Here is a 27713-nt window from a genome sequence, read left to right on the forward strand (position 1 = left end):
CCACATCATTTCCCTCAAGCAGATACATAGGGCACCTAAATAGGATTTGAGTGCATGGTCATTCTTGTGAAATAACTATTATTGTCCATTTCATTTTGAAGTAAATCGTTGAGATGCAGATGTCATGTCGTTTGACCTGTTTTCACATTGCTGTTGCTATACCTGTTTTTGTTTTGTGTGTCGTTATTGAATCAAGAAAGTTTTGCAGTGAAGGTTTTTAACTTCTCCTTCCCTTCAAACTCATGTCATCACCTAAACCAACCTCAAACTTTCAGATTGCCAATTATAACACAACCAACATGTTTTAGCATAAAAACAGAATAGAAAAACAACTCCCAAAACTATATTCTTCCTTCAAATAATGTTTCAAAGTCGTTTTCCCCTTTTGCGTGCTCAACGATTAACCGATACAAAAAAAAACATGAGTAAACAGAGAACTGGGAGAGTCTATCGATGGCGAGAGGTTCATTATTTTCTGCTAACCATTTTGTTGTAGAGAGCGGCGAGAACAAAACATTTTAACCTAAGATAATGGCTCGAGGCTGGGGTGCTGTCGGCAGTGAATAGGGTCTCTCTAAGCTGAATGGGGGCTCAAAGCTTTACTCTATTATCCTGACATCCTGAGGGCCAGGGGCCACCCCCCCCCCCCCCCTAGCTGCTGTCGACTAGGTATTCATCCATCACACATTCCTCCCTCTCTCTCCCTCCTCTATGCTCTGTCTTTCTTTTTTTGCGATAAAGGGAGGGAGGATCGATGGTGTTATTTTTGAAAAACAAACTGTAGGTCAGACCCTTGAGAGGGGGAGAGATAGAGAGAGGAAGGGAGAGCCACTGGATATGAGAGATAGATGGCATGGAATTACAAGAGGAAAGAACAATAGAGTTTGAGTGAAGAGAGAGAGAGAGAGAGCGAGAGAGAGAGAACAAGGTTGATAACTGATGCCAAAAGTGTATGTGGCTTTTAAGGAGAGAGAGAGAGCGAGAGTATATTGAAACAAGATAAGCAACTCAGTCTTATCACCCTCATATTCTGTCTCATGCATACCTAACCATTACAGCAATGGAGAAGTGATCACATTGCAAAGCTCGCCTACAAAATCTCATGCCAGTGTTTTTAAATGTGTTATAAACACACACTTTTAAGGTATGCTGCTGGACTGCAGTTCATTTGAGGTATTACTGTGCAACTGTGGCAGCCAGCACTCGCATTGCTTTTGTAAGCAGAATGACACTTCGACACCCCCACATTTTCTCACTTTCTCTCTCTCTGTCTCTCTCTCTGTCTCTCTCTCGCTCTCTCTCTCTCCCTTCTTTCTCTATCCTCCCCTTCTCTCTCGCTCGCTCTCTCTCTCTCCCTTCTTTCTCTATCCTCCCCTTCTCTCTCGCTCTCTCTCTCTCCCTTCTTTCTCTATCCTCCCCTTCTCTCCGCTCTCCACCACTCCACCACTGTTTGTTTAACAAGCTTGGCTCAGGCGCAAGGATCTCCAGTCATGCCTGCAGTGTTGACGGTAAATGACTCAATTTAAATCCGAGAGCAAACAGGCAAATCCAAGCCAGCTGAGCTAGGCAAATATCACAGTTCATCTCAAGTCCCTTCTACCCATTGTGAGAGCAGGATCGAGGAACATTAGCCCAGTGCTAATAGCTTTGTTCACAGCTCTCTGATGGAAGCATATACACAAAGTCACAAAATGGGGCAGGACATTTGTGGTTGTTAGCAGAGGCTTTAACAAAGGCAAAATGGCCTTGACAGTGAAGTGCTATGTAGTAACAGGGTTATTACCCTGTGGTTGTGAAAGGAACGTGTCTGTGCGTGTGTGTGCGTGTGTGTGTGTGTGTGTACCATATGTGTGTGTGTAGGCCATACGCAGCATAAGTCTGTGTATCAGTACTGTCATGACCAGAGGGTAAAAACAATGGCGAGATGCTATCGTTCTGCCACCTCAACATCCACTGTCACTTTCAATCCTTTTGGTTGTGAAACCCCAGATAAATCGTTATTCAGGTTATATCCAGCAGGACACAGAGACCAGCAGGAGAGGACCAGAGAGGATCAGGAAAATGTTTTTGACCTGGCCTGTCTGGTTCTAGTTTGCTCAATCTAGGAGCACTGCTGTTACCAGTTCAGACTTGTGCCAAACGATAAACATGCCTATGTGAGAGGTAATGCCCAAATATGTTCGTATCGAAAGAAAGCTCTCTTTGTATGCATACTTAACGTTAGCCAAAGATTACTACATACTGCAACTGTCATTTATGAGGTCTTGATATCGCTCTATTCTATCTTCTTTACCACATGTCCACGTTAAGATAAACCATCTTGGAATCTCAAGCACCTTCATTCATCAGTCTCCATGTCCTGTCCAGATCTCAATTCTCGTCCCCCCCCCCTTCTCTCTCGTGCTCTCTCTCTCTCTCGCTATCTCTCTGAAGCTTCAGCTCCATCTGTTTCTCATTTCCACTGGCGTAGCTGCTTGGAATGTGGCCATGTTTTTAAAGATGAGTTATTACACCATTAATACATACTTTACCCAACACTATTTGAAGTTGGCCAAAGTGGAAAGACACACAGCAGTACAGCACTGTGTTTTAGATAAGGGAACGAGGCTGTTTCAGATGACTTTTAATGGTTTCATGCATATTTGGAAAGGAGGATACATGAAAGATTCCTCGGTTTTGGAAAATGAGTTTGAAATGTTAGTTATCTTTTTCTGTTTGTGATATCAAGGGGCTGAGAAGATTTAATGGCATATTTTTTTCTCTCTAAATGTACTGTGTACGGCCCTCCAGTGCCGTTAATTACACTTCCTTAGTAGAAAAAAAGAGCATAACTTCTTTATGGAGACTCTAACACTGTATTCAACTGCTTATATATATTTAAATATGAGACTGTTATGGTTCTAGATACAGTTTTTTGTTTCCTGAAGTTTGGATCATAATATTATGAGTGCCAAACCATAATGATAGGTTTTGGTTTATTAATTTGAATGGGCTAAAACACATTAGCCTTTCAAAGATGTTATATGGCTGTCTCCGTCTCCGTTTTCCTAAATTCCCAAGATTATGAGGTTCTGAAAGATATTCATTATGATCAGTAACATACTGTACCTAAGGTCTCGAAGGACCGTATGAATTGTATTAACCACTGTTAGCCACAAGACGGCCTCATTTTTCTTGTGAGATGATCAGTCAAACTGGGCTACTCCAGTTCACAGTCCACCAGTGAACACGTTGTTGAGATTACGAGGAACGTATCGTGCGTAATGTCATTGGATCATGTTTTGATGCACTTAAGAGGTCCAACTTTATTGGAAAAATGTTTCTTTGTAGAACACAACTAGGCCTACTTCATGGGAGTCGATACAATTTTAAATAGGCATCACAAAATTAAATAGGCATTTTTGTGTGCGCGTGTGGCGTGAGTGCGTGTGCATGCGTGCCAACAAGTGTGTCAAATATGTATTTGAACTCCTTTCTGACTTTGTCGACATAAATACGCTTGTCAGTTTGTTGTGCTGTGTCATCAAAACGTGTGCGTGTTCAGCAGTAGTCTTCACTGACTGTGTTTCCCCTGCAGGTGGCGCCAGTTGAAGCCCTGTGTGTTGCAGCTGCAGATCCTAGTACGTTTTCCTTCACTGCTACCCAACACGACCAGATCACCTCCCGAGGAACACTCCACTGGGGGTTTAATATCCTTATCTGAAGAAGAAAACAATGTTTAAAGTGCATGTGTGCGTAGGAGTGTTAATGGGGCTGCAAGTAGCCTAGTGGTTAGAGCGGTGGGCCAATAACCGAAAGGTTGCTGGATTGAATCCCCGCGCTGACAAGGTAAAAAAAAAATGTCGTTCTGCCCCTGAGCAAGGCAGTTAACCCACTGTTCCTTGTGTACTGTGGATGTTGATTACGGTAGCCCCCCACACCTCTTTGATTCAGAGGGGTTGGGTTAATTGCCGAAGACACATTTCAGTTGAATGCATTCAGTTGTACAACTGTGGCTGTGCCTGGCTTGCATTTGTGCACTTCCCATCCAGCAGGGCCAGAGTGCCCCTGTTGTGTCAGGGTTTAAGGGGTCTACGCAAACAGAGCCAAAGGAAGTCTGTACATTTGTGCGGCTGAATTTCTGGAACGCGACACAAACTGATCTCCTTCGGCTCCGTTTGCGTAGAGCTCTTTACACTTGCACATACTGTACTCAGCCTCGTACTCCCGAGTGGCTCTCTGCACGTTAAGCCTCCTGGTGTTGGCATTGGGAATGCTCAGTGGGATCAGGGTCTGGATGGGCTCCGGCTGACAGTGGAGACAGACAGGAAGAGAGCAAACTGACTTACTGTAACATTCAGTTTGTTTCGGTTCAGTTCTATTCCATTCGACTTTCCGCCTCTGACTGCAGTCATCACCGTATCCACCAGCGCCTTGCCCTCCTCATCTGAGGAGACAGAGCCATTGGAGTTGGGAAGGAGGGTGGGTGTTGAGTGTGTGCATGTTTTACTATACTTGTGAGTAACAGAAGTCCTTACAAGAAGAGTAAACCAACAGAAATTCAGACAAGTGAGGACATTTTGTCGACCTTAAAAAGGCTATTTCTGACTTAGGGTTAGCGTTAGAATTAGCTTTCAAATTAGGGTTAGGTTTAGGGTCAGGAGTTATCATTAGGATTAGGGTTAAGGTTAGGGAAAATCGTTTTTTTTTTACGGGAATCAATTGCTGGTCCCCAAAAATCCTCACAAGTATAGTAACACAGTTGTGGGTGTGGTCAGGATCAACATTGTAGTTGCCCATTAAATCTATTAGTGGCCTCTGGATGACCCCTCTGAGGTTAAATGTCACCATAACTCAAGACTTAGCACCCTGAGAGACCTTCTCCTGAGGCTGGTGGCTGTAACTCAGCTAAAGGCCCGTCCAAATGATCGAATAATCTATGGTTCCCTCTGACCCAGCTCTGACTGTTATTATGGTATGGGCCTGGAACTGAGGGAACGAACAGATAAGGAATGAGCATATAACGAGACGTTTGTCCTTCACTCTGGAGTAGATTGATGCAAGCCTCTGAGGATCGTGTCTGTCTCCAGTTGCACCTGTATGTCTTTGTCTATTAAACCTTTTAAAGTATAGAATTAGTCTGCTTTATCCTTGTATCCAGCATTTCCACACTTTGGGCAAATTCACAATTCCTGACTGTGTGAGTGTATTTAAATGTTTTTGCAAGTGTGCACACCACAGTGTGTGGTGCCAGGACACCAACCTCATCAAAATTAGCAAGACAAAGGCGGTGATCGTGGACTACAGGAAACAAGACGGCCAAGCACACCCCCAGGTCAAGAGCTTCAAGATCCTCGGTGTCCACATACCTAAGGAATTATCATGGTCCACACACACCAACACAGTCGAAGAAGGCACGACAACGCCTTTTCCCGCTCAGGAGGCTGAAAAGATTTGGCTGAAAAGATCCTCCAAAAATGTCTATAGTTGCACAGTGGAGAGCATCTGGACTAGCTGCATCACCGCTTGGTATGGCAACTGCTCAGCATCTAAGGCGGTACAAACGGTAATAATGGTGTCAGAGGAAGGCCCTGAAAATTAACAAAGACCCCAGCCACCCAAGTCATAGACCGTTCTCTCTGCTACCGCACGGCAAGCGGTATCGAGTGCACCAAGTCTGGAACCAACAGGACCCTGAGCAGCTTGTACACCCAAGCCATAAGACTGCTAATAGTTAAATAGCTACCCGGACTATCTTCATTGACTCGTTTGACACATACGCTGCTGCTACTGTTTAATCTATCCCGTTGCCTAGTCACTTTATCCCTGCCTATATGTGCATATCTACCTCAATTACCTCTTACCCCTGCACATCGACTCGGTAGTGGTACCCCGTGTATATAGCCATGTTATCATTACTTGTTGTGCATTCATTTCTCATTATTAGTTTTCTATTATCTCTCTGCGTTGTTGGGAAGGGCCCGCAAGTAAGCATTTCACTGTTAGTCTACACCTGTTTCTGAAGCATGTGAGAAATAACATTTGATGTGAAGTGTTAAAGTGAGACATGCCCGTGGGTGTGTAACGTGGGGGAAAATACACATCAAATACTATTTCTTTAGCCATACTGCACCTTTTTTTACATACAGTGCCTTGCGAAAGTATTCGGCCCCCTTGAACTTTGCGACCTTTTGCCACATTTCAGGCTTCAAACATAAAGATATAAAACGGTATTTTTTTGTGAAGAATCAACAACAAGTGGGACACAATCATGAAGTGGAACGACATTTATTGGATATTTCAAACTTTTTTAACAAATCAAAAACTGAAAAATTGGGCGTGCAAAATTATTCAGCCCCCTTAAGTTAATACTTTGTAGCGCCACCTTTTGCTGCGATTACAGCTGTAAGTCGCTTGGGGTATGTCTCTATCAGTTTTGCACATCGAGAGACTGACATTTTTTCCCATTCCTCCTTGCAAAACAGCTCGAGCTCAGTGAGGTTGGATGGAGAGCATTTGTGAACAGCAGTTTTCAGTTCTTTCCACAGATTCTCGATTGGATTCAGGTCTGGACTTTGACTTGGCCATTCTAACACCTGGATATGTTTATTTTTGAACCATTCCATTGTAGATTTTGCTTTATGTTTTGGATCATTGTCTTGTTGGAAGACAAATCTCCGTCCCAGTCTCAGGTCTTTTGCAGACTCCATCAGGTTTTCTTCCAGAATGGTCCTGTATTTGGCTCCATCCATCTTCCCATCAATTTTAACCATCTTCCCTGTCCCTGCTGAAGAAAAGCAGTCCCAAACCATGATGCTGCCACCACCATGTTTGACAGTGGGGATGGTGTGTTCAGGGTGATGAGCTGTGTTGCTTTTACGCCAAACATAACGTTTTGCATTGTTGCCAAAAAGTTCAATTTTGGTTTCATCTGACCAGAGCACCTTCTTCCACATGTTTGGTGTGTCTCCCAGGTGGCTTGTGGCAAACTTTAAACAACACTTTTTATGGATATCTTTAAGAAATGGCTTTCTTCTTGCCACTCTTCCATAAAGGCCAGATTTGTGCAATATACGACTGATTGTTGTCCTATGGACAGAGTATCCCCCCTCAGCTGTAGATCTCTGCAGTTCATCCAGAGTGATCATGGGCCTCTTGGCTGCATCTCTGATCAGTCTTCTCATTGTATGAGCTGAAAGTTTAGATGGACGGCCAGGTCTTGGTAGATTTGCAGTGGTCTGATACTCCTTCCATTTCAATATTATCGCTTGCACAGTGCTCCTTGGGATGTTTAAAGCTTGGGAAATCTTTTTGTATCCAAATCCAGCTTTAAACTTCTTCACAACAGTATCTCGGACCTGCCTGGTGTGTTCCTTGTTCTTCATGATGCTCTCTGCGCTTTTAACGGACCTCTGAGACTATCACAGTGCAGGTGCATTTATACGGAGACTTGATTACACACAGGTGGATTGTATTTATCATCATTAGTCATTTAGGTCAACATTGGATCATTCAGAGATCCTAACTGAACTTCTGGAGAGAGTTTGCTGCACTGAAAGTAAAGGGGCTGAATAATTTTGCACGCCCAATTTTTCAGTTTTTGATTTGTTAAAAAAGTTTTAAATATCCAATAAATGTCGTTCCACTTCATGATTGTGTCCCACTTGTTGTTGATTCTTCACAAAAAAATACAGTTTTATATCTTTATGTTTGAAGCCTGAAATGTGGCAAAAGGTTGCAAAGTTCAAGGGGGCCGAATACTTTCGCAAGGCACTGTATATATACATACGTGAGGTGAGGTCCTCTGGACTAAGCTGCACAGAACAGGTTATTTACATCAAGGAGTGGAGCATGGGAATCAGACAACAATATCAGGGTGCAAAAACGATTTATTTTCAGTTTCTATGTCACACGATAGGCACAAATCACCATAGGCCTAAATTTTTTCCATACGTTATCTTCAGCTCCAGGAACACTTCAACAGATGGCAATGGCAAGACTTCAACAGATGGCAATATCAGATCTCACAAACGACTATCACTAGGTTTATACGTTTCATTCACATACTCAAACAGACAATAAGAATGTGTAGTAACACTCACGGAGAGCGTGCCAAGGGAGGCATGCCCTTGGCATATATAATGGTAAATATAGACAGTATGGACAGTGTATGAATAGAAAAGGTGTGTACAGCAGTAGTTATATAGGATGAGCCTTGACTAGAATACAGTATATACATGTAAAGTGGGTAAAACAGTATGTAAACATTATTAAAGGGACCACTGTTCAGTGACTACCGGGTGGTAGCCGGCAAGTAACAGTGACTAACGTTCAGGGTAGGGTACTGGGGAGAGGTTGGCTAGTAGCGACTGTTTAAAAGTCTCATGGCCTGGAGATAGAAGCTGCTTATCAGTTTCTCGGTCCCAGCTATGATGCACCTGTACTGTCTCCGCCTTCTAGATGGTAGTGGGGTGAAGAGGCTGTGGCCCGGGTGGCTGAGGTCTTTGATGATGTTCTTGGCCTTTCTGTGACACCGGGTGCGATTGGGAGTCCCATAGGGTGGCGCACAATTGGCCCAACGTCGTCCAGGTTAGGGGAGGGTTTGGCCGGGATAGGCCGTCATTGTAAATAAGAATTTGTTCTTAACTGACTTGCCTATTTAGATAAAGGTTAAATAAAGCAATTATAATAACACAACAGCCCGACAGAATACTCTCAATGGTGCATATGTAGAAGTTTGTGAGGGTCTTAAGTGCCACGCTGAATTTACTCAGCCTGCTGAGGTTGAAGAGGCGCTCTTGCTCCTTCTTCACCATGCTATCGGTGTGGAGGGACCATCATAGGTCTTCAGTGATGTGCACGCTGAGGAATTTGAAGATTTTGACCCTATCCACTGTGGCCCCGTCGATGTGGATGGGGGCGGGCTCTCTCTGCTATCTCCTGTAACCTACGATCATCTCCTTCATTTAGTTCATGTTGAGGAAGATGTTATTTTCCTGGCACCACTCCGCCAGGGTCTCACCTCCTCCCTGTAGGCTGTCTCGTCGTTGTTGGTAATCAGGCCAACCACTGTTGTGCATCAGCAAACTTGATGATTGAGTTGGACATGAGTGTGGCCAAGGAGTCATGGGTGAACAGGGAGTACCAGAGGAGGCTGAGCACACACCCGTGGGGCTTTTTGTTGAGGATCAGCGTGGCGGGGGTGTTGTTACCTACCTTTACCACCTGGGGTCGGCCAGTTGTACAGGGTTGGGTTCAGACCCAGGGTCCTGAGCTTAATGATGAGCTTGGGTAAGGTGGAGGTGATATGATCCTTAACTAGCACCTCAAAGCAGTTCAGTTAGTTCAGTTACCTTAGCTTTCTTGGGTATAGAAACAATGGTGAACATCTTGAAAAAAAGTGGGGACAACAGTTGGATATAGAGAGATTGTCCATGAACACTCCAGCCAGCTGGACTGCACATACTCTGAGGATGCGCCTTGGGATCTCGTCTGGCCTGCAGCCTTGAGAGCATAAATGATTCACTCACGACAGCCATGGAGAACGAGACCACACGCAATGTTGTTTTCCTTGAAGTGGGCGAAGAAGGTGTTTAGCTTGTCCAGGAGCCAGGCGAGGGAGTCCGCTACATGGCTGGCTTTCACTTTATAATCTGTGATTGTGTGGAGTACCTGCCACATACGTCTCCTGTCTGGGCCGTTGAAATGCACCTCCACTTTGTCCCTGTACTGTTGGTTTGCCTATTTGATTGCCTTACGAAGGTCATAGCTGGTCTGCTTGTACACGTCCATGTTCCCAGTCACCTTCCCATGGTTAAATGCGGTGGTTCGCCCTTTCAGTGTTGTTTGTATTTTGATTGATTGAAAAACCCAACCCAGAGTGTAATCAGTGGACTCATGGTAAAGAGAGTTACTGGACTATCCCCTATTTTGCATTTTATTGCAGATTAAGAATATATTCTTAAAATACAATGTATGTACTGAATCTTCCATTAACACATTACAATTAGCTACATATAACATATGCAAAGTTAAGCTATTGTTGCAAGAGAGTTAGGGGAAATGGTATGCTGCCCCCCCCCCCCCCCCCTGACCATTGGAGTTTATGGGAATAGAAGGGCAAATATTTAAAGTAGTTCCTTTATTTGTACATTCTGGTTACACTGTGGTGTTATTCACTAAATGTCCATCCAATTGGCGACATATTTTCATGTGAATATTTGAAAATCCGTATAAAAATAAATTTGCGCACTTTCCCACGAGTGTTGTTTCCATCAAATTGACAGTAAAGTTCCGAGGTAAAGACAGTTTCAGGTTTTCCTTACGTCCACCAGCAGCAGTTAGGGACCGTCAACATAGTGACAAATCAAATTTATAATTTCAATAGCTCTTTAACCATTACTCCAAACACTTTCAAAACTGGATGTAGCTAACCCGATGGCATAGACACACATTGCACACATTTTAGTTTGTCCATTTTTATCTCGCATAGTTTTACATTAATTTTTCAAAATGTAGAATTTCAATAGCTCCTTGGTCATGTGACCTGGTGACTTCAAACAAGGTTCAGAATGTCCACTAAGTGGCTCTACACATTGCAGACCCTTTAGTTTGTCCATTTTCATCTCACATGGTTTTTTCAACAACATTTTTTTTGTGTAAAATTTCAATAGCTCCTTGGTCATGTGACCTAATGTCTGCTGACAACCCTTCTATATTGCACAATCTTGTTTGTACTGTAAAATCACGCGGTGTAACATACATTTTTCATAGTTTCAAATTTGCAATAGCTCCTTGGTCATGTCAAATACACACCTAAGAAGCATGCAGTGGATATACACCCATATTGCATAACCTCTAGTCATGTATCTTCTATATTGTTGTACATTAATATTAGTTTTACAATTAGGGGGTTCAGTCCAGTGTTGTGTTTACCCTTTTCTTTCATATTTATCTACAATAATTGGTAGTACCTATTTTCACTGTTTTATTTTTCCACAGTATTTAACAGTGAGAGAGACAGATAATATCTCCTTTCGTCGTTAATATCAACCATAAAGGAAAATGTATCCCTGTCCCAGAGATTTGGTGACATAGGTTTCCATAGCCGCCGTCTTCTCCTGTGACAGAGGATACATGTGACTCCTGGGAAGTGCTGCGTCTACCAGGAGATTTATCGCACAATCCCCCCCATCGATGGGGTGGTAATTGAGTCTCCTTCTTTTTACAGAAGGCGAGAGCCAAAAATGGTGGAGACCTGGTTTGGACTCTCCACCGTAGTTGCACCTATGGAAACACCTATACATCTCCCTGAACATTGACGTGACCATCCCTTGAGAGCCTTCTGTTGCCACGAAATAGTGGGGTCATGATAAGCCAACCAGGGAAGCCCCAACACCACAGGAAACGGAGGAGAATCGATCAGGAAGAGACTAATTCTCTCCTAATGTCCCTCCAGCATTATCATACATAATGGAGCTGTGACCTCCCTAATCAGGCCCGACCCTAAAGGACAACTATCTAAGGAATGTACAGTGAATGGCATATCAACAGGAACAATAGGGATCCCTAATCTAAGAGCAAACGACCGGTCAATAAAATTCCCAGCTGCGCCTGAATCTACTAGCGCCTTATGCTGGGAAATCTCAGGAAATTCTATAGATATACACATGTGCGCAACAGGAAGCTCTGGGTGAGTTGGGTGCATACTCACCTGGGATGATCCACCAGTGCCCTGCCTGCTGCCTCGACTTCCTGGGTAACCTCTCCAGCACCGACCAGCAGTGTGTCCTCTGCGGCCACAGGTAGTGCAAGAAACACCCCCCCCCCCCCCTCCGGTCATCCTAGAGCAGCACCTCCGAGCTCCATAGGTGTAGGATCGGAGGTGCTGGGGGATGTAATGGACGCACCCCGATCCAGACATCCGCGGGTGGCCAACAGGTTATCCAGCCGGATGGATAAATCCACCAGCTGGTCGAGGGTAAGGGTGGTGTCCCTGCAGGCCAGCTCCCGACGAACGTCCTCACGTAGACTATATCGGTAATGGTCGATCATCCCACGCTGGCAGTCAGGGTCCTGAAGTCCAGTGCGAATTCCTGTGCGCTCCTAATCCCCTGTCTGAGATGGAACAAACATTCCCCCACCACTCTCCCCTCAGGTTGATGATCGAAGACCGCTCGGAAGCGGCGGGTGAAATCCTCATAGCGGACCAACGCTGAGTCTATACCTCCCCATTCAGCGTTGGCCCTGACAGACAGGAGATGAGGGCGGACACGCTCTCGTATCCCGAGGGAGTCGGGTGGACGGTCGCCAGGTAGAGCTCCAACTGGAGCAGGAACCCCTGGCACCCGGCAGTCCTCCCATCAAATGCGCTCGGGAGCGAGAGCCGAGTCCCACTGGGTCCAGATGACAGAGGGGTGGACAGCGGTGTGGGTTGTGGTGTTGGTTGGAGTGAAGTTGATAGGGTTGTGGGAAAAACCCCTTTATCCCCATCGCTCCATGGTGAGCAGCATGCGATCCATGGCTGGGCCAAGATGTTGGAGCTTCGTCGCGTGCTGCTGGACACGTTCCTCTACTGGTACCGGAGGACTGGGTGCACCTGCTGACTCCATTAAAATTGTGCTTGATTCTGTCATGTGTTAGCTGTGCAGGCGCAGGACACAGAACTGAGTAAAATAAAATACTTTTACTCAGGAAAAATCATCAGCAAAAATAAATCCACGCAGGGATCACAAACCCTAACACAACAGACTAACACAGAACCGGGAACAATCAAGCACGAAACATAATGAGAACCAGAGGGTTAAATAGGGAAATAATAATAATGTAATGGGAACCAGGTGTGTACAATCAAGACATCACAAATGGAGAAAAAAAACGTGGATCGGTAGCAGCTAGAAAGCTGGTGACAGAAGTCGTGACATCAACAGACACTTAACTTCAATTAAGTATGAAACATTTCACAGTGTTAACTTTCTCTTGATCCCTGGTTGATGTACCTTTCAGAGCCTCTTCAGTGTGGATGGGGAATAGCATACATTTTCAACAACAAAGACTGCACTTCCAGTTCTTTACTCTGTTGAATTATTTTGTCTTCATTCCTAGGCACAGCACATGGAACCGCCGTTGGCATGCAAAACATTCAATCGAAAACAAAATGTAGCACGTTATAAATTATATAAAATACCAATGCAGTATGACGAATGACGAATTAGCAATCCATTGTGTTATATCATAAATTGTCTTACATGCTGTCACTGTCAAAAGATTATAAACATGTTAAATAAAGTTACTAACCCAGTCAGTCTTTGGGCCACATCCAGGTTCTTTATCAGTGGCACACATGAAGCAGTTGTTGGCTTTGTTGAACTCTGAAATCATAGGCATGAACTGAACATATGGTTGTCTCACACAACTACATAAAAATAAAGAATTTTTATTTACTTTGAATTAAATGTCATTACATACCAGACATTTTTATTATGTCCTCAGACATTTATTTTCGCAGTTGCTCCATGTGTTTTTGAAGGTTCCATATCAGTTTGGGAGGGGATGTTGGGGAAGTTCTGTGCAACTTCCTTGGCCATCTACACCAAAAAATAAAATAGAGTTTTTGACCTAATTGTCACATAACAGCTAACCATTCATTATTGAAAATATAACTGTCAAAGCTGCATTACAAAGACCCCACAGATGAAGGTGTCCTGCTGCATGGTGTGAGTTATTTCCCCTCCTTTCCACTTTATGTCCACCCACTCATCTTTTCCATGGCAGGATCTTCTCATTTTGAAGTATTCTCTTTTTTATGTAAAAAATAAATGTAATTCTGATTAGTTATAGGCAAATGGATACACAAGCCAAATTTGTATGCTGTTTTCCTTATCTCTATAATCTAGTAGTAATTTATTAGTGGAGGTAATTTCCTTTATTCCCCATTCTACACAACCTAAATTATAGCCACTGAACCATTTACAGGACAATAATAAAAGTAGCATATAGGATCCAACCGTATCACTGAGTGAATACATGTAGAGCGTTTGTAGACTTTAAGAAAAAAATGTTGTGGCAGTTTGTCCATTTGTGCTTAATGAAAAACATATCACAAAGATCACAGATGACAGTCTCCACCAAATCTATGACAAGAGATAATTAATTGTATGCACCAAAGTGTGTTTGTCAAAATAATATCTGAAAATGACAGTTGCTGAACATAATACTTCTATTTGCAATAGCAATTTATGATATATGCATATATATTCCATGTACCAAAACTTAATGTAGGATGGACATAAGACATTCCCACATACAGTATTTATTTATTTATTTTTATTTCACCATCAACCAGGTAAAATAATTACAATTTCACGAATAAACAATGGAGTGATAGATGTGCAGAAGATGAATGTGCAAAGGAGCAACCAATATAAAAAATACAAATAACAATATGGGGATGAGGTAGTTGGATGGGCTGTTTACAGATGGGCTACGTACAGCTGCAATGATCTGTAAGCTGCTCTGATAGCTGATGCTTAAAGATAGAAGCGCTGAGTCATTACTTCCTCATGTTTCCTCCAACTACAGTTTATTATACACCATTTAGAAGCTCTGAGTCACTACGTCTTAAAGATAGTGAGGGAGATATGAGTCTCCAGCTTCAGTGATTTTTGCAATTTGTTCCAGTCATTGGCAGCAGAGAACTGAAAGGAAAGGCAGCCAAAGGAGGAATTAACTTTGGGGGTGACCAGTGAAATATACCTGCTGGAGCGCGTGCTATGTGTGGGTGCTGCTATGGTGACCAATGAGCTGAGATAAGGTGGGGCTTTACCTAGCAAAGACTTATAGATGACCTGGAGCCAGTGGGTTTGGCGACGAATATGAAGTGAGGGTCAGGCATCAAGAGCATACAGGTCGCAGTGGTGGATAGTATATGGGGCTTTGGTGACAAAACAGATGGCACTGTGATAGACTGCATCCAATTTGCTGAGTAGAGTGTTGGAGGCTATTTTGTAAATGACATCACCGAAGTCAAGGATCAGTAGGATAGTCAGTTTTACGAGGGTATGTTTGGCAGTATGAGTGAAGGATGCTTTGTTGCGAAATAAGAAGCCGATTTTAGATTTAATTTTGGATTGGAAATGCTTAATATGAGTCTGGAAGGAGAGTTTACAGTCTAACCAGACACCTAGGTATTTGTAGTTGTCCACAAATTCTAAGTCAGAACCGTCCAGAGTAGTGATGCTAGGCGGGTGGACAGATGCGGGCAGCGATCGGTTGAAGAGGTTGCATTTAGTTTTACTCGCATTTAAGAGCAGTTGGAGGCCACGGAAGGAGAATTGTATGGCATTGAAGCTCATCTGGAGGTTAGTTAACACAGTGTCCAAAGAAGGGCCAGAAGTACACAAAATGGTGTCGTCTGCGTAGAGGTGGATCAGAGAATCACCAGCTGCAAGAGCGACATCATTGATGTATACAGAGAAAAGAGTCGGCCTGAGAATTGAACCCTGTGGCACCCCCATAGAGACTGGCAGAGGTCCGGACAACAGGCCCTCCCATTTGACACACTGAACTCTATCTGAGAAGTAGTTGGTGAACCAGGCGAGGCAGTCACTTGAGAAATCAAGGCTGTTGAGTCTGCCGATAAGAATGCGATGATTGACAGAGTCGAAAGCCTTGGCCAGGTCGATGGATACGGCTTCACAGTATTGTCTTTTGTCGATGGAGATTATGATATCGTTTAGGACCGTGAGCGTGGCTGAGGTGCACCCATGACCAGCTCGGAAACCAGATTGCATAGCGGAGAAGGTACGGTGGGATTCGAAATGGCCGGTGATCTGTTTGTTAACTTGGCTTTCGAAGACCTTAGAAAGGCAGGGTAGGATAGATATAGGTCTGAAACCGTTTGGGTCTAGAGTGTCTCCCCCTTTGAAGAGTGGGATGACTGCGGCAGCTTTACAATCTTTGGGGATCTCAGATGATAAGAAAGAGAGGTTGAACAGGCCAGTAATAGTGGTTGCAACAATTGCGGCGGATAATTTTAGAAAGAGATGGTCCAGATTGTCTAACCCAGCTGATTTGTAGGGGTCCAGATTTTGCAGCTCTTTCAGAACTTCAGCTATCTGGATTTGGGTGAAGGAGAAATGGGGGAGAATTGGGCAAGTTTCTGTGGGGGGTGCAGAGCTGTTGACCGGGTAGGGGTAGCCAGGTGGAAAGCAAGGCCAGCCGTAGAAAAATGCTTATTGAAATTCTCGATAATCGTAGATTTATCGGTGGTGACAGTGTTTCCTAGCCTCAGTGCAGTGGGCAGCTGGGAGGAGCTGCCCACTGGACTGGAGTTTGTGCTACAGGATGCAAATCTCTGTTTGAAAAAGCTAGCCTTTGCTTTCCTAACTGCCTGTGTATATTGGTTCATAACTTCCCTGAAAAGTTGCATATTGCGGGGCTATTCGATGCTAATGCAGAACGCCACAGGATGTTTTTGTGCTGGTCAAGGGCAGTCAGGTCTGGAGTGAACCAAGGGCTATATCTGTTCCTAGTTTTAAATTTTTTGAATAGGGCATGCTTATTTAAGATGGCGAGGAAAGCACTTTTAAAGAATTACTAGGCATCCTCTACTGACGGGATGAGGTCAATATCTTTCCAGGATACCCGGGCCAGGTCGATTAGAAAGGCCTGCTCGCTGAAGTGTTTTAGGGAGCGTTTGACTGTGATGAGGGGTGGTCGTTTGACCGCGGACCCATTGCGGACGCAGGAAATGAGGCAGTGATCGCTGAGATCCTGGTTGAAGATAGCAGAGGTGTATTTAGAGGACAGGTTGGTCAGGATGATATCTATGAGGGTGGCCGAGTTTACACATTTGGGGTTGTACCTGGTAGGTTCCATGATAATTTGGGTGAGATTGAGGGCATCTAGCTTAGATTGTAGGACAGCCGGGATGTTAAGCATATCCCAGTTTAGGTCACCTAACAGTACAAACTCTGAAGATAAATGGGGGGCAATTAATTCACATATGGTGTCCAGGGCACAGCTGGGGGCTGAGGGGGGTCTGTAACAAGCGGCAACAGAGAGACTTATTTCTGGAAAGGTGGATTTTTAAAAGTAGAAGCTCGAACTGTTTGGGCACAGACCTGGATAGCATGACAGAACTCTGCAGGCTGTCTCTGCAGTAGATTTCAACTCCACCCCCTTTGGCGGTTCTGTCTTGGCGGAAAATGTAAACACATACATAGAGGCATTTTTCAGCTATGATTTTACCACTCAGAATCCAGAATGGATATGACAATGGGGACAGCACAGGATGTAATACACCCTTACAACAATCTACTTTTTGATCTTCTTGACTTCTTATCTGGTAAACTGCTACTGTGTGTCAAGAAAAGAGCCCCAATTAGGGGTTAGTGTACTCCAGTAAAAAAGTCTGGTTTACATTCAAAACTATTGCCCCGTGTCCCCATTCATAGGGGCATGAGAGACTAGTCAGTGGTAGAATTGAATTGGCACTTTATAGGCACAAACACCCACAGACCCACATGGATTTTTCTAAATGTAAAATTTCAGTAGCTCCTTGGACATTTTGAAAAATTCATGTAAATACGTGTGAGATGAAAATGTACAAACTAAAGGGTCACATGACCAAGGAGCTTTTGAAATTTGAATGTAAAAAAAGTTTGTACTTTGTTTACACTCCCTAATTAATTCAACTTGGAATACAAAATGCTGCTCACATTTCCACGTTTATTAGCTTTGGAAAGGGAATTAATGCCCATATCGTGAAAATAAGACCTGTGCAATGTTGTGCTCAATTTTTCCAACATTGGAGTCTGTGGCTCAAGTGGTTTGAAAGCGCGAATATCCGTCGGATCTCCAACTTGAAACTGTCTTTACCTCGGTAGTAAAAGTCTGTGCGTGACGACATAGCGCACATAAAAATACATTTAGCGGTTAAATTCCGATGTACCGAATAAAATAAAATAAAAATTATTCGCATTTCAACACTACTGAAGTTTTCTTTTTTCACAAAAAAACGTTGCGTTATTTAGCAAATGTGCCCACTCTGGTAATGGCACATGCGCTCTAGCCAACAATTATATCTGCATGCTGTTGCCTACAGCGCATGTATAGCCTACATTATAATATTGTTATCGACAAATGAGCAAGATAATTTGAATAATTCCATCCATATTTTTTATGCGAGTAAAGTCATAACATATAAAACAATATCGGACAGCTGTGATGGAAACAGGTAGTTTCGGTACAATTTGAATAATGCCAACATATGTGTCCGTAGAAGACAATATTCCATATGGCCAATTCCAAAGAGTCCGCAGAATTTGCGATCAGGAAACAGACTACAGTGTCAAATCTACTGAATTGGAGAATATCTTCTTGAATCGGGGCTACAGCGTTCAGGTCCTGAAAGATGCAGGTATAAGGGCTGGATTACTTGACAGAGAGAACTTGTTGTGAAGGGGAGTGCCTCGTGATACATCAGAGAGAGTGTATTTTGTTACAAAATACAGCACCGAAGCAGAGAACATTAAAAGAATAATTACAAATAATTGGGAATCATCCAAAGTGATACGCTACTATGCCAAGTATTTCCTGAGCCACCAGTCATAAACTTTAAGATGATGACAAATTAGTCCACAGTTATCTTCCTGGTGACTCTCAACCAACTTGGCTAAACCACAAACCCAAGGGCTCTTTTAAATGTAACCATTGCAGAAATATTGCACAGAAAAAGTATTTTGTTGACACATCTTCCAAAATGGAATATTGCGTCAAGCATTTCATTAACTGCAAAACCACTCATGTCATCTACAGATTGGAATGTCCACAGTGCAAGGTGTTCTACATTGGACGGACAAAGAGAAGCCTTCAAGACCGCTTAGCGAAGACTACCCCATGGCAAGACACTACAAGTCCTTACACCATGGCAACCCTGCCTCCGACAAGCTATGGGTATTGATCATATTCCGGCCTCTATTAGAAAAGGGGACCATCTGAAACAGCTAAACCAAAGGGAAAGATTTTGGATTTACAAACTACAGGCCACTAAATACCCTGGTTTAAATGAAGATATGGATTTCTCCCCCTTCCTGTAGGGTCGTGATAGGTCCATTTGCTGTCATCTAGTGGACTTTTTGCTTAATTGCCCTCCGCTATGTTTAGACTGTTGTTGTTCATGTTTTGCTGTGTTCTAGTGTACTATGGAATATATTGCTTTCTTATTCTTGACACTTCTCCCAGTCATATTTAAGGTTAGAACTACCTTTCTAAGTGTCCTGATACTTCTAGCTTGGAGTTGTATTTTTATGATAACATAGCTACAGTATTTCACTTTTTAATGTGTATAGTATTGCTTCCTAGGTGTGTCCAATCAATTTTGTAACCACTCCCTCTTCCAATTAGGGCTAATTGGAAAAGCTGTTCAAAAGAGGACATTTATTTATTTGTACTCCCTGACGAAGGCCATGCAGCCGAAACGCATCGGATTTGTAAAACTTTGTTTCTATTGAACATGCCATACAAATAAAGGCATCCTCCTTTCTTTTTGATATAATGTGTTCGTTTGACATGGTGGGATCTTTTTGTGTCAGTAAAATGAATTATGCAAGAATTGAAGCAGAAAGGCCTTTAATATTTATATAATAACCATAATATCTACGTAAACTTGAAGTCACGCGATGATTAAATTAATTATGATGAACTTCACAGGGTGTTGAAATGTGATCTTGATGCTGCTTTCCAATGAATATCAACGGTATTATGTTGGTGACATGTTGATTGATGCTTGACTACCAGTTGACAAATACAAATATTTTCGCTCTTATCCATAATACTTCCATCATGTACACCTGCACTGTATCTGCGAGCTGTTGGCTAGAGCACACGTGTCAAGACCAGAGTAGACACATTTTCTATTTAACGCAACAGTTTTTGTGACAAAACTGTAAGTAGTTGAAAATGTGTTGGAAACACATTGAATTTCAGATTTTTTTTCGGTAACTGGAAACTTAAGCGAAAAGGTAAAAAAAAATTGTGTGCACTATGTCGTCTCCCATCATGACTTTTATTCACAAATCCGTTTGCTTGAAACACCACTGGTGGGAAAACACATATTTTCTTTGTGATATTTAAGAATATTTGCATGAAGATCTGATCCAATTGGATGGAAACATAACTATTGACATAACAGTCCACCAAACATTTTGGACCAGTTTCCCAGACAGCATTCTGGGAAAGCATTCTAAAGGAAGATTCTCAATTAAACTATTTTTAGTTCAGTACTAGGCTTAATCTGTACCTGGGAAACCAGCCCCAAATCTGTCTCCCACAAACAGGGCCATGTGTGGTTCTGTAGTGCTTGTTGTTTCAATAAACGCCCACAAGATGGCAACACTAGACACATCTGAAAACAGGAGAGCATTTTGCCTTGATCCGTCTGGAACTGTGAACGTGAATCCATGATGCATTAAAGTGGCTTTTGAGTTAAAAACGTTGAAATCACTCTGGGAAAAAAACTGCACTCTTGTAATCCTAGAACATTTATGGGGAAACCACAGTAGGGCCTATTGTGCAACATGACAAAAGTACAATATGTACAGTATGTTAAAACATAGCCTCGAACAAAAAAAAGTTAGCTTCTAAGAACATTTCAGAATATTCACAATGTTCCACGGAATGATCTAGCAGTCATGTGATTCCAACAGGAAGCAGGAGTTTGCTGTGTTTAGATAAATGAGGAGAGATCAAGAGATGTGGGGCAAGAGAGTGAAAAGCTCAGACAGTCAGCAAGGTAGGCTATTGGATGAAGTTCTTTTAAACTAAAGGGGTCTGTTTAAGTCTAGTTTGATCACTCATCTTTTGCTGCTGCTATTCTGTTCTTTATTTTACTCTTATTATTATCTATCCTGATGCCTAGTCACTTTACCCTGCCTTCATGTTCATATCTCAAATACCTCGTACCTCTGCACATTGATCTGGTATTGCTACTCCATGTATATAGCTTCATTCTTGTGTATTTTATTCCTTGTGTTACTATTTTTATTTTTATTCTTCTTTTTTAAACTCTGCACCGTTGGGAAGGGCTCGTAGGCAAACATTTCATGATAAAGCCTACACCAGTTGTATTAAGCGTAGGTGACAAAAGTTGTGATTTGATTTGATCAATATTGATTTGAAGGTGGATTATTTAAAGAGTCACATGTTGAAGAAATGTTGGTCACATATTTATTGTTAGTATTGCTATGTGTATAATCAATGTGTTGTATGTGCTGTACTCATGTTCTATATGTCTGTGGTACTGTGTGAGTGTGTACCTAGTGTTCCCAACCTAATTTCTCCAGATCTGAGAAAACAAAACCAGAAATAAAAACAGAAAACTCCCAGCCCAAGCTGCCAGCAATTTATGCTGAGTTAGCAGCGAGTTGCTCGCAACTCTTTAAACAAAACACAAGTCAAACCCCCCCCCCCCCCCCCCCCCCAAAAAAAATCCAGTCAATCTGGGGCCTGCCCTCTCCCCTCTTTCTCTCTTCCCCAGGCTGTGATAAACGACTGGCAGAGAGAGAGGTAGTCCAGAGGGCATCTGGCCAGGTCGCGCGCTCATGTGTGTGTGTATGCCGTACTGTACATGCATGGGCACTGTGTGTGTGTGCATGTGTATGTGCGTGCGTGCTGTGAATGCATATGTGTGTGGTGTCTCAGGTCCTGCCTGAGAGGCAGAAATATGTGCTGAAGTCACAGTTTTTCTCCCACTCTGCCCCTGCGGCCAGTTTCCTCCCAGCATTCTCAGGAAGCCAGAGGGGAGGCAAGGTGCTGCTTGGTCAATGTTTCTCTTCACTAGAAAGACTTCCTGTTTTTGAGGGGGAGGACAGAGTTTGAGCACTGACGTATGTACGTAGAAAAATCACTACGCAAAAGAAGTAAGAAAGTGAGAAAATAATAACCGTTTCAGAAAGAATAACAATAGATATAGTCAAATGTTTTACTATGCTGTTTTACATTCTGTTTGTCTTCCATAAGGACCAAGGGACCCATTCAGACAATAGACCAGTCCAGGAATCAAAGTCAACATTCAGGAGAAACTCCCCTGGCACAGAACACTGAATGAAAAAAGGCCAAAGGAAGAAGACTCCCTTAATTATGGACTCGGAGAGGAGCTAATTGTCTCCTTTGGGTCCAGGCTGCGGTCAGATTGGTCTGATTGGTTCCCTTTGGTCCAGACTGTGGTCTTATTGGTTCCTTTGGGTTCAGGCTGTTGTCTGATTGGTTCTTTTGGGTCCAAAATGTGGTCTGATTGGTTACTTTGGGTCCAGGCCGACGCTATGGTCTGGTGGCCAGACGTGATGCCAGGATTCACTCCTCACATTGTTCCTCTCAGGGACTCAAGCCTTCCGGTGGTATATATGAGTCAGCTGCTCTGCTGTGGACAGGGCAATTGGCTAGTACACTACATGAATACACTACATGATCAAAAGTATGTGGACACCTGCTAGTCGAACATCTCATTCCAAAATGGGCATTAACATGGAGTTGGTCCCCCCTTTGCTGCTACAACAGCCTCTTCTTTGGCGGGAAGGCTTTCCACTAAATGTTGGAACATTGCTGCGGGGACTTGCTTCCATTCAGCCACAAGAGCATTAGTGAGGTCGGGCACTGATGTTGGGCGATTAGGCCCGACTCGCAGTTAGGGTTCCAAGTCATCCCAAAGATGTTCTATGTTTTTACATTTTGTTTTTGAACCTTTATTTAACTAGGCAAGTCAGTTCTTATTTACAATGACGGCCTAGAAGTAGTGGGTCAACTGCCTTGTTCAGGGGCAGAACAACAGATTTTTACCTTGTCAGCTCAGGGATTCGATCTAGCAACCTTTCAGTTACTGGCCCAACAGTCTAACCACCTCCCGAGGTGACTTTGTGTACCGGGGCATTGTCATGCTGAGACAGGCCTTCCCCAAACTGTTGCCACAAAGTTGGAAACACAGAAGCTTCTAGACTGTCATTGTATGACGTAGCGTTAAGATTTCCCTTCACTGGAACTAAGGGGCCTAGCCTGACTGCCAGATGGTGAAGCGTGATTCATCACTCCAGAGAATGCGTTTCCACATCTCCAGAGACCAATGAAGGCAGGCTTTACACCACTCCAGTTGATGCTTGGCATTGCGTATGGTGATCTTAGGCTTGTGTGCGGCTGCTTGGCCATGAAAACCCATTTCATAAACCTCCCGACAAACAGTTATTTTGCTGACGTTGCTTCCAGAGGCAGTTTGGAACTCGGTAGTGAGTGTTGCAACCGAGGACAGACAATCTTTAGGTGCTACGCACATCAGCACTCGGCAGTCCCGTTCTGTGAGCTTGTGCGGCCTATCACTTCGCGGCTGAGCCGTTGCTACTCCTAGACGTTTCCACTTCACAATATCAGCACTTACGGAGCAGCTCAAGCTGGGCTGAAATTTGCCGAACTGACTTATTGGAAAGGTGGCATCCTATGACAGTGCCATGTTGAAAGTTACTTCAGTAAGGCCATTCTACTGCCAGTGTTTGTCTATGGAGATTGCATGGCGCTGTGCTCGATTTTATACACTTGTCAGCAACGAGTGTTGCTGAAATAGCCAAATCCACTAATTTGATGGGGTGTCCACATACTTTTCTATATATAGTGTACCTTTGGTATGAAAAGATGAAATGGAAGTGTTACTCATCACATGATGTGGATTCCACTCTGTATCTCAGCAACTCTGTATGTAGCTGCAATCTCTGTCGTGACCATGATGACCCTAGGGACTAGACAGGGAAGTTGGGACACTTCTTTGCGGTCAGAAGTGTCCCAATAGGCAAGTGATTTTGTGATTGGGTGTTGCACTCAACTAAATAGAAAGGAAGTGATTCATATTCAACTGAAATATGAAACAACCATTTTTCCTGACACCTGTGTCATTGAAACAGGGCCATAGTGGAAGCAGAAGGATGACTTTGAGAGAAAACAAAAAGCTCTAACGAAGACCTCGAGGCCGATACATGTAACTTAATAAAGAGCACTGATGCTACTGTAGCAGTGTGCGGGTTTCTTCTTTTTTTTTCTCATCTCATTCAACTGTTACCATGCACCTGCACAAAGTTAGCTCAGATGTGTGAGTGCCTTTTTTTGAATTTTGAGTCATCAATGATTGACAAATGTCACGAGGCATTGTTTTGTGTCTACAATGAGAATACCCTACGTGTACACAAGCGCACACATGCATCCAAGTCTGTTTTATAAAGATTCTTTATCTATTGCTGAGGTCAGTCCTCCCAAACCTGTATCGGTCCCGCATTAAATTATTTATAAAGCCTTCCTAATGCCTTCATAAATACTTGTGTAAATGTGTTACAAAGCATCTATGACCATATGTCATGCTTTATAAAGGGTTCATACATGTGACATAACTGTGTGACATAATCACCAATGTCAAATGTCACATAAGCCACTTGTGTCGAATATGATATAAACATGTACTTTATTAAAGGGTGGCACACGATCTGAAGTAAAGTCATGTCAGTCGCATTCCACCTAATCGCGTTCCCAGACACTTCCGCCCAAATGCGTCGGAATGTCTGTTGGACCAACGCAACAACCTTGTCCTTCATTAGTTAGAGTTGGGTTTAAAATTCATATGTTAAGAAGAGAAATGGTTGAAATGCGCAGAATTTTGCCATGATTACGACTTTGTGGCTGTCTTTCATAAATCATCAGAACATGAATAACCTATTCATTGACACCTTATGTAGTGTCCTGTAATACTTCATTTGAAGTGAGACACCTTCGGTCATTCCTGACACATCGATAAAGACTGTATATCACGTGCCAATTTAAAGTCAGACTCCTTTGGTCATTTATAACACATACAGTACCAGTCAAATGTTTGGACACACCTACTCATTGCCAGGGTTTTTCTTTATTTTTGCTGTTTTCTACATTGTAAAATAATAGTGAAGACATCAGAATTGTGAAGTAACACATATGGATTCATGTAGTAACCAAAAAAGTCTGAATTTTAAAAATTGTTATATTTGAGATTCTTCAAAAAGCCACCGTTTGCCTTAATGACAGCTTTGCACACTCTTGGCATTCTCTCAACCAGCTTCATGAGGTAGTCACCTGGAATGCATTTCAATTAACAGGTGTGCCTTGTTAAAAGTTAATCTGTGGAATTTCTTTCCATGTTAATGCGTTTGAGCCTATCAGTTGTGTTGTGACAAGGTAGGGGTGGTATCAGTGGAGGCTGGTGACTTGAATATTGAGGAGGATGGGAGACCCACGGTATAGGTGCGTAACGCACGGAGATGACAAAGTGTGTTTCAAAAATCATCAAAGACCAATTATTTTAACCTAAAGCATTTAATGAAAACATGAGAGGGCTACTTACAGTGTTGGAAAGGGATCACAGCAGTGAATGAATGAGGGTATGAGGCATGAGTTGAGGTGTTCAGAGACTTGACCAGTGCAGGATAGGATTTGACAGGGAAGACAAAAAACAATAACACAACACACTACACAGTTAGACAAAAGAGCTAAGAATGAGTTAGTCCAGGCAAGGAGTAAAATCATTGATGTGTAATAATGTGATTGACTCTACATACAGTAATGACAAAAAAATGTATAGGGGTACTCACAGTGCTTGGAGGGGAAACATTCAATGTGCCAGTGGATGAGTTGGGCATATGAGTTCATGTCAGGAGAAAGTTGACAAAGGTAGTGGAGTGGAGTAGTCAAATAGCAGATACATTCCATTACAGCTGCGCCATCGTAGGTTTGGACAACTATAAAGTCAAACACAGACTGCGCATCTCGTCCACTTGACACATCAAAGTAACCCAAGAAACGTTCCTGAGTAAAGCCCTGATCATTCACATGCCTAATGACAACTGATAACTGCAAGCAGACTGGTGGCACAGGTCCCAGAGCGGTGGGGTAATTTTTCCCTTATATGTTAACCTAAATAGGAAAACTCTGGACCCTATAAGGTATGACAGTGATTAATCAGTTGTAAAATGATAATGAGACCAGTTTTTCCTAATCAAGTTTTTTTTTTACTCCCGAAACAAACTCCTGGACCTGTGGGGGTGAAAACCCTGTCAAACTGCAGCTACCTTACATTTGTTCATTTAAATTATATTTAGACTAGATTAGGAGGGGGATTTCCTCTACCCAGACACATAGAAAACAACTGATAGACAATATAACTCACAGGGCTGAGCTTGCTTTATGTATGTTTGCATCATGCAGGCCTATGCAACTGTAGGCCTTACAAAACATTTGCTCACAACCGTCATCACTATTATGTTGATTCATTAATTCCAGTAAAGCATTATGGATTAAAAACGTATAGGCATCCTAGCCAGCCCAATTTTGAATATAAACTCAATTTGATCACAATTACATTTTCTCCTGACACACAAATGGACTATAATAAATACATAACGTTACCAATTAGTTTATCCTGACCAGATTGACAGGGCGCATAGGCTGTATGCAGCTGCTCTTATTAGTAGACTACAGTTTGATGAGACTGAAAAATGGTCTCGTTTTCATCCCATAAAGCATGTCAGATTTCTAATGTTTAGGTGTAGCCTAGGCTGCTGCAACATGTATATAATTCGTTTTTGCTTGTGTCTGCCCGGAGTGATTATGTGTTATTATCTTTGCTAAATAAATACCGGAGGAAAGTGGAAAGCCAATTTGAGCGCACGCGAAAAAGTGCGCTGCGTCAAACTCTCTCAATAATCTTTTAATGGATGATGCGATGGAAGCAATCACATCATTCGGAATTCTTTTCGACATCCCATAAAAGACAGTCGAAAGTTCGATATGTTCAGCAAGTAAAGCATCGTAACGTGCAATTACCGGTGCAAGCTGCTTGTTGTTGCGCTTGTCGGCGGAACTTTCCATCTCGTGTCCTCTAAAAGCAAATGATTGCATGCCCAAAAACGCAGACAAGGCCAGCAATACAGGCGGCTTGATGAAAAGCTCTTAACCAGCTATACTTTTGACGTCAGGTGGTACTGAACGCTCTCACCTTTTCATCCTTCTCCATGAAACTGATCTCAGGTAGAGGTCGACCCTTGCTTTTAATACGCACCTTTTCCGTGTACACCAGAAAATGAAAGGGGTTCTTCAACCAAAAGTCCACAACATTTTCGTCAGCGTTGGCCATTCTGGCACAGAAAACTGGACACTCGCGCTGGTAGCTAGCTAGCTACTGAAGTTAGCAAGGTAAATTTAAATAAATTGCACTAACTGGACACAAAAATGAAGTTATAAAATCAAGGAAACAACAAACAGTCTCCTGTAATTTGAAAAAAACGAACAAATTTGAATTTAATAATATATGTTATTAAAAATATATATATTTTAAAACTTGATTAGGAAAAACTGGTCCCATCAAAGATCATATAAATCCTTTTTACAACTGATTTATCACTTTTTACTCGTAATCTCTATCCAACAATGTCACCAAGGTTCTCAACAATAGAACCCCCAAAATGTTCTGCGGCACAATCCCAACACAACTCAATAGGTTCATTCTCTGGTCCAAATGCTCTGATTGGTTGGACAACATGTCAGTTCATACTGCAAAAGCTTTGATTGGTTGATGGATGTCCTCCGGAAGTGGTCATAATTATTATGAATGTCTATGGAAGGGGGTGAGGCCTACGAGCCTCCTAAGTTTAGTAGTCAAGTCAATGTAGCCAGAGGAG

General features: G+C 42.7%; 1 protein-coding gene across 7 annotated transcripts in view; it reads left to right on the top strand.

Annotated features, from left to right (window-relative positions):
• Window positions 1-20521: 20521 nt before the first annotated feature.
• LOC110523898 (disabled homolog 2) overlaps window positions 20522-27713 on the top strand; it is a 30324-nt gene continuing 23132 nt past the window's right edge. The window contains exon 1 of one of the 7 annotated variants that reach the window (XM_090234953.1): window positions 20522-20773. The gene's annotated coding sequence lies outside the window, so the exon portion shown is untranslated. The remainder of the gene's footprint in view (window positions 20774-27713) is intronic. The other 6 variants (XM_090234958.1, XM_090234972.1, XM_090234962.1 and 3 more) reach the window with 6 other exon arrangements.

The sequence above is a fragment of the Oncorhynchus mykiss genome, chromosome 5 (genome assembly GCF_057628025.1).
Source record: "Oncorhynchus mykiss isolate SJ-2025 chromosome 5, ASM5762802v1, whole genome shotgun sequence".
NCBI lineage: Eukaryota > Metazoa > Chordata > Actinopteri > Salmoniformes > Salmonidae > Oncorhynchus > Oncorhynchus mykiss.